This window comes from Tamandua tetradactyla, chromosome 10 (genome assembly GCF_023851605.1).
Source record: "Tamandua tetradactyla isolate mTamTet1 chromosome 10, mTamTet1.pri, whole genome shotgun sequence".
Lineage (NCBI taxonomy): Eukaryota > Metazoa > Chordata > Mammalia > Pilosa > Myrmecophagidae > Tamandua > Tamandua tetradactyla.
In genome coordinates, this window is record NC_135336.1 from 89530384 (window position 1) to 89537059 (window position 6676).

Here is a 6676-nt window from a genome sequence, read left to right on the forward strand (position 1 = left end):
TTTAATGTTATTATAATATTATAATCTAATAAAATTGGTAGCAGATGATGTGATAGAGGTTTGAGGGGATTGAGATTTTGAAAGACCTGAGAAACCATTGCAGAAATGAAAAGGGAAAATAATGAAGAGTTTGGGACAAGGAAGATAAACAGTTTTTTTTTTAAGTTATTATACTGACCTTTATATCTACATATTACACTAAGCTACTTACATGTATCAAGTAATTTAATTCTCATTAGAACTCTATATATTTTTATTCCTATTTTATAGATAAGGGAGCAAAGCACAGAGAGAATAAGTGATTCATCCAAAGTTACACAGTGGATGAGTGGCAGTGCCCAAAATGTCAACCTCTAGATTCATGCTGTTAGTCTTGAGGTCATGCAGATTCTCCAATTTGATTTAGGTTTTAGAATGGTAACTCTGGCTTCTGAGTTGAGCATAGCATTAGCAGAACAAGTATAGAAACTAGGAGTCCATGTAAGTGCCAATGACAAAATCCAGTCAAGAAAAATTAATTGTGAATAAGATGATTATGTGGCAGGGAATCATGTTGGCCAAATTATGAAGGCATTTTAAAGGTAAAATTGACAGAAACTGCTCAAGTATTAGATGGGAGAGAAAGAGCATTTAAGAATAATTTCACAGTTTTGAAGTTGAGTGAGCACAAAGATGGAATTGCTATATGGTGAAATAAGGAAGACTGGAGTAAGAAAATGCTTGTAGGTAAGGGAGAGGTAAGAAAATCAAGGGATTTATTTGGAAATGTTAATTGTGAGATACATATTAAATATTCAATACAAGACAGTTTTATACATGAGCCTGGAGCTCAGGGCTGAGGTCTGGCTGGAAATAGATAATTTAGGTCTTCATGGGATTGATGATATTGAAAACCATGGAAATAGAGACAAATATCTTAAAATATAATGTAAACAGAAATTAGAAGTCTATGCATCCCAGTATTTAGAAGATTGGCAGATGAATGAGGAGGAATGAAACAAACAAAGCAAAGACTAAGAAGTGGCAAGTTATCAGGTAAGAAGAAAGGTAAGACAGAATAGTATCTGGGAAGCTAAATGGAGAAATGTTTAAAATAAATGGGGGTGAGTGCTGAGTCATACCTAATGATAGATCCAGCAAGGTTGGGACTGAGAATTGTGCCCATAAGTAGCAATTTTAGTGGGTTTTACAAAGCTGTTTTATGAGGTGGTGGGAATAAAAACCTAGAGTGGGTTCAAAAAGGAATAATAGGAATGGAAATAGATGGCAGGAATAAAAAATATTTTCAGGTATTTGCAGAAAAATGGACAGGACGCTGGAATGTGATATAAGGTCAAAAGAAGCCATGCCACTTTTAATGATTTTTAAAATAGAAAATAAAACATATTTTTACACTGATTGGAGAAAGTGAAATGATAATGTAAAGGAAACAGTGTGAAATTTCTTGAATCATTTCCTGAAATTAGGCAAGAATGGATGAGGTTCAGAGTCCAAATGGAGGGGCTCTTGGAAAAATGGACAGTTTATAAAAATTACGGTAGGATACTTATTTGTAGAAAGATGGTATCTAGTTAGGGAAATTGTAGAGATTATTTCCTGATGGCCTCATGTTTTCACTGGGGCCATACTCTCAACTGAGAATGGAGAGGAGATGGTGGAGAGTCAAGGGGAAGTGTGATGGGAAATAGTCATCTAGGAATGTGAGAAAAAAACATGGACTAAGGAAATGCAGTAAGGTTTCAGCAGTTGTAGAGCCCATTTGAGGTCATGAACCGAAAGTCAATGTGTTTAATGGGTTTATATGTCTTTCTCAACCATGTTCACGGGCATGGGTGCAGGTTCAGAGTGGGTGGAGAGTTGAATTTAATTACACTGGGACTTGTCCAATTGATAATAATGAAGCAAGGGAGTGGCAAGTTATTTAAGGGTGTGTGTAACAGAGTGATTATAAAGAAGGATTAAGTATAGCAGAAGAGTGAAATGATGAAGGAGATGGGGTATTGTAAAAATACAGATGATATAGAGATAATCTTGGTGCAGCCAAAGAGTTGAGTTGGGGTATTATAGAGATTGAGCTGGAATAATAGAAGATAGTGATTAAAGAATGAAAATCTTAAAATGGAGAGTGTGCAATTAATGGTAGTGGCAAGGTTTACGGTGTGACCATGAGTGTGAGATTTGGCAGAGGACAAGATAACCAGTTAAGAAGAAATTAAAAAAGAAAAAAATAACTGAGTAATGGGAGTGTTATATAGGTCATCTGTGCTAATATTGAAATCACAGAGAATTATGACAGCAGGAAAGTAAGGAAGAATGACAGTGAAAAGGAGATACAAATTTTCTAAAAATGAGTATGAGTGACTCAGGGTTTTCAAGTGATGACAACATGGTGAGGGAATTGAAATCTGAAAACATGAGTTTTGAAGTGAGAGTTTTCAGAGAAGATGAAGGGACGATGGTCTGGTAGGCAAAGAGGTGCAAGAAGGCCACCTATGGAACTTGCAAAGGATGTGAGACAGAAAACAATTTTTACTTGAAAGAACCATAGAGAAGTCAATGCTTTATAGGTAAAGTCTCATTCCAGTTAAAGTAAGAAGGTAGAGGGGACATTTAGAAAGAAGGAGTAAATATAGACAAGTATAAGGGGTTAGAAAGTTGGAGAAAGACATATATCTTCAAGCAGAGGATAGTCATAGAACACGGGCTTGGTAAACACTGACAACTGTAAATACTAGGTTGCTTGAGGTGCCTGATGCACACAGAGATAAAGGCTATAAAGTGACTTGTCCCAGTAGTCTCTATGGACCGTTGCATTTGTGTGAGTTGGAGTGATCGGTGGATGTGAGGGTCTTATCAAAGTTTTTGTAGCCTCATCTTGATGCTTCAATATGGAGGATTGAAGGCCAAATTTATAGTGGTCTTACATAAAGACCATCTTTTCTTGCTTGCTTTGTTTATATTTATTCATACAAGCCAATTATTATTTTTAATTTTCCCTCTTTCCTCAACTATAATATCTGAGTTGTATTAGTGATAATAACACAATTTACTTCTCAGGTTATTTAAAACAAAGATGGGGTTGTGACCTAATTGAAAAGGAATAAATACCATCAAGATATGGAGACATCACGTCTTTGAGTCTTCCATTGTGATGACATGGCAAATGCCTTGGTGCGTTTGTTAAGTGAGAATATGTTGTTGACTGGAGTAAAAAGTTCATATGAGGAAGTCTAAAGAAATTAATTTGGAAAGATAGGCATATGCTAGATAACTAAAAGCTAACTGTCATTTGACAAATATTTTGGACTGTATCTCAATCTCAAGAAGGAACTTTGGAAGATATTAAGTTGGGCGATAACATGATTATATTTTTATTTTTAAAAGAAAAGTTAATTTGCCAACAGTGTGGATAAAAAACTTAAAAGAGAGAAGGTTGAAACCAAAGAAACTGATTGAAGTGATAATACAATAGTGCACAGTGTAGATTCCAAAGACTCAACTGAGGGAGTGGCAGTGAAATTAGAAGCAGAAACATCTTCATGACAGGGATTGTTGACTGATTGACTTGGTGAGTGTGGAAGTGGGAGGAATCAAGGAAATCCTCAAGGTTCGTCTCATGTGACTCAGTAGAGGGTGGTGCCATGCAACAAGTTAGGAGCCATAATAAGAGGAGCAAGGTGGAGATAAAAACAATGATCTCAGTTACTCATAGATTGAGTTGATAGTACATGAAAGATACCTAGAAGGATACATTTTGTGGACGGATAGAAATATGAGTCTGAAGCTCAGGAAAAGATCTGGTTGTTGAAAGGGATTTGGGAATGAATAGACCATTGGTGCATTTGAAATAATTGGTGTAGATGAAATGCCTAGAGAGAGAAAGTAGAATTCAAAAAGAAAAGGATCCCCAGCCTCCAAACCTTGGTGAACACAAGGTTGAAATGTTGTAGGAAGGAAAGAAGCCAATTGAGGGAAACAATAAAGGAATATGAGAAAGGTTGATGATCCAAAGGGCATTTTAGGGGTGAACGATTATTCATCTTCTTCCAATGGTGCAAAATAATGATAGAAAGTTAGTCTTTAGATTTGGTAATTTTACTATCAGTAGTTTCCCTGGCACAGTAGAGTGTAAAAATCAGTTTCCAGTAGGCAGAAAAGTGAAAGGGAAGGTAAGAAGAATAAACAAACAACAAAGTTAGAATAGTTTAGAATAGTTTTAGCTACCAAAAGGAAAAATGTTGGGATAAATTTGGCATGGGTAGACTCTGTGACTCGAGCCTGGGTTTCCCTTTTGGATAGTTGCATAGATGGTGATACATAGATGTTACATAGATGGTGATACTAAAAGGTGGGGAAGGTTAAGCTGGCCTGGAAGTTCTCAATGTTCCTCTGAAGCAGGATTGCTTCAGTCCTACTTCAAGATGATTCTATAGGCAGCCTGGATCATGGCAGAATCTGTATGGTTCTAGTGGTCTGGATCTCAGTTACCATCCAAGACAATCACATATGTTCTAAATAGACCATCACATATGTTCTAAATAGAAACATGTCAGGAAGTTGTTAGGCTGATTCTTACAAATTTCTTCTTTGGGTGGTTTGGGGGAAGAATTAAAAAGCCAGGGTGGAATAAGTACATGTGTCAATAAAGAATATTACATTTTTGAATGAAGCCTCTTTCACTGTTTTTGCAGGACAGGTCCCAGAATTTTAAAACGTCTTTGTCCTTAACTCAGTGCTTGCACCAATTACTGGGTAATTCCCCTTTTATATTAAATTATATTTTCTGGTCAATGATTACACAAGCTAGTCTGATGTATTAGATGCATCAATAATATAATTGCTATCAATGAGTTTTTGCTTTCGCAATAAGGATATATAAATGGCATTCACATTTTATAATTTCTATTTGTTGAAAATATCAAAAAGTGTCAGTGGATGAGCATGAAGGACTGCTTATCTGCTTTCATTTATTAATAATTCTTGGCTTAATTTTCAGCTGTATAAATTCAAATAATACTGATAATCTTCTGAAATACTTAGACAAAATATTAGGATGTTGATAAAAATCTATGAAGAGCAGTTAACTCAAGTGGAAGGCTTTCCTTGTGTTGAAAACACTTTATCACTTTCAGTGTTTTAAGGAGTTAATTGTTCTGTTTATTTTCTTTGACAAAAAAGGAAACATTGTTTTTATGAACTTATATATCTTTAGACATTATTAAACAGTCTCAGGCTCAAACCTAATAAATTAAAATAAATGAGGTACTTTCCTTAAAATATGCACTATGGTTTGTTCACAAGTGGGAAATTTTGGCAAAAGACAGCTTGTGTCATACAAAAACATTCTGAATAGTAAAAATGGAGACAATGAATAAATTATCCTGGAATGTTTGAAAACACCCGGCTGGGAATGCCTCTTTTTTCTGGCTTTATGCCTTCTACAAAAAGTCAATTATCTGTTTAGTCATTCGTGTTCATTCTCCAGGTTAACCAGGAAACCTGGAGTGCCCAAAGGATCTCTTACATCATATACAACAGGAAGTTTGAGTTGTAGCTGGTCATACAATTAAGATGGTTTAGTATAGTCATTAATTTTGGTTCAGGCAAGTTCTGTATTCTGTAGTAGGAACACACCAAATAGTTCACGTTTTAACTCACAAAGTTATTGTTTTCACCTTTCCTGCTTTTTCTCAGAGTTTTCCCAGATAGTCTGTGTTTGGGCTCATAGTTTTCTGTTAGTGTTTTGAACTTAGAAGGCAGGGGGTAGTGAATAAAGAAAGTTATATTCTGTGCTTCACAGTTATTATTTTCATGAGATTTAATTAGTAAAGAAAATAATTGCATTTATCGGTTTACTATAATTGTTCTGTATTTACCGATGTCAGATTCCCATCAAATCTAATGCCTAAATAATGATATGCTTACATTGTTACATTATAATGTCTTATTGAGAATATCTTTAAATTCTATTCTGAAAAATAGTAAAAACATGGTAAAGTGAAAAAAAGGAAAGTATTCAGAATATATTGTGGTAATAAACAGTGTCTTCATTTTAAGACTATCTGCCTGAGTTAAGATATCATTCACAGAGGATGGATCTACCCAGATTTTCAGTGATATCTGATTGGCTTTTTCTGCCAATTGAGATTATGTTAAGATTTGGGGCATTGCTTCTTAATTACCAAACCTTTCATTCATGCTGGTTCTGTCATGTTTGTTAAAAACAACTCAGGAAACTGAAAGAGAATGACTCAGAGCACGTTACAATAAAAAAGAATCACTCCTCTAAAGTAAAAGAAACTTTGAAATATTTCATATATTAGAAATATACCCAAATAATTTATGAAGAAGAAGTGAATATACATTTTATTTTAAATGATAGTTAGCTATAATGCATTTGGTTATAATATTTACAAAAGCATAAAATTAGATTATGACCAGAAAGCATATTATGAAAGAGTAGAAAAGGGGCATAAAAGAGTATAGTAGACTGAAAGAAGAATTGTTTTGACTGTCACAGGTATTTTATAACTTCTGATACTTTACCCCTGCCCTTTAACTGTAGGATAGTGGGATGGTTTATTTCATGTGTCAAATTGGCTAGGTTATGGTATCCAGCTGTTTGTTTAAACTCAGGCCTGTATTTTGCTGTGGAGATGTTTTGTAGATGGGATTA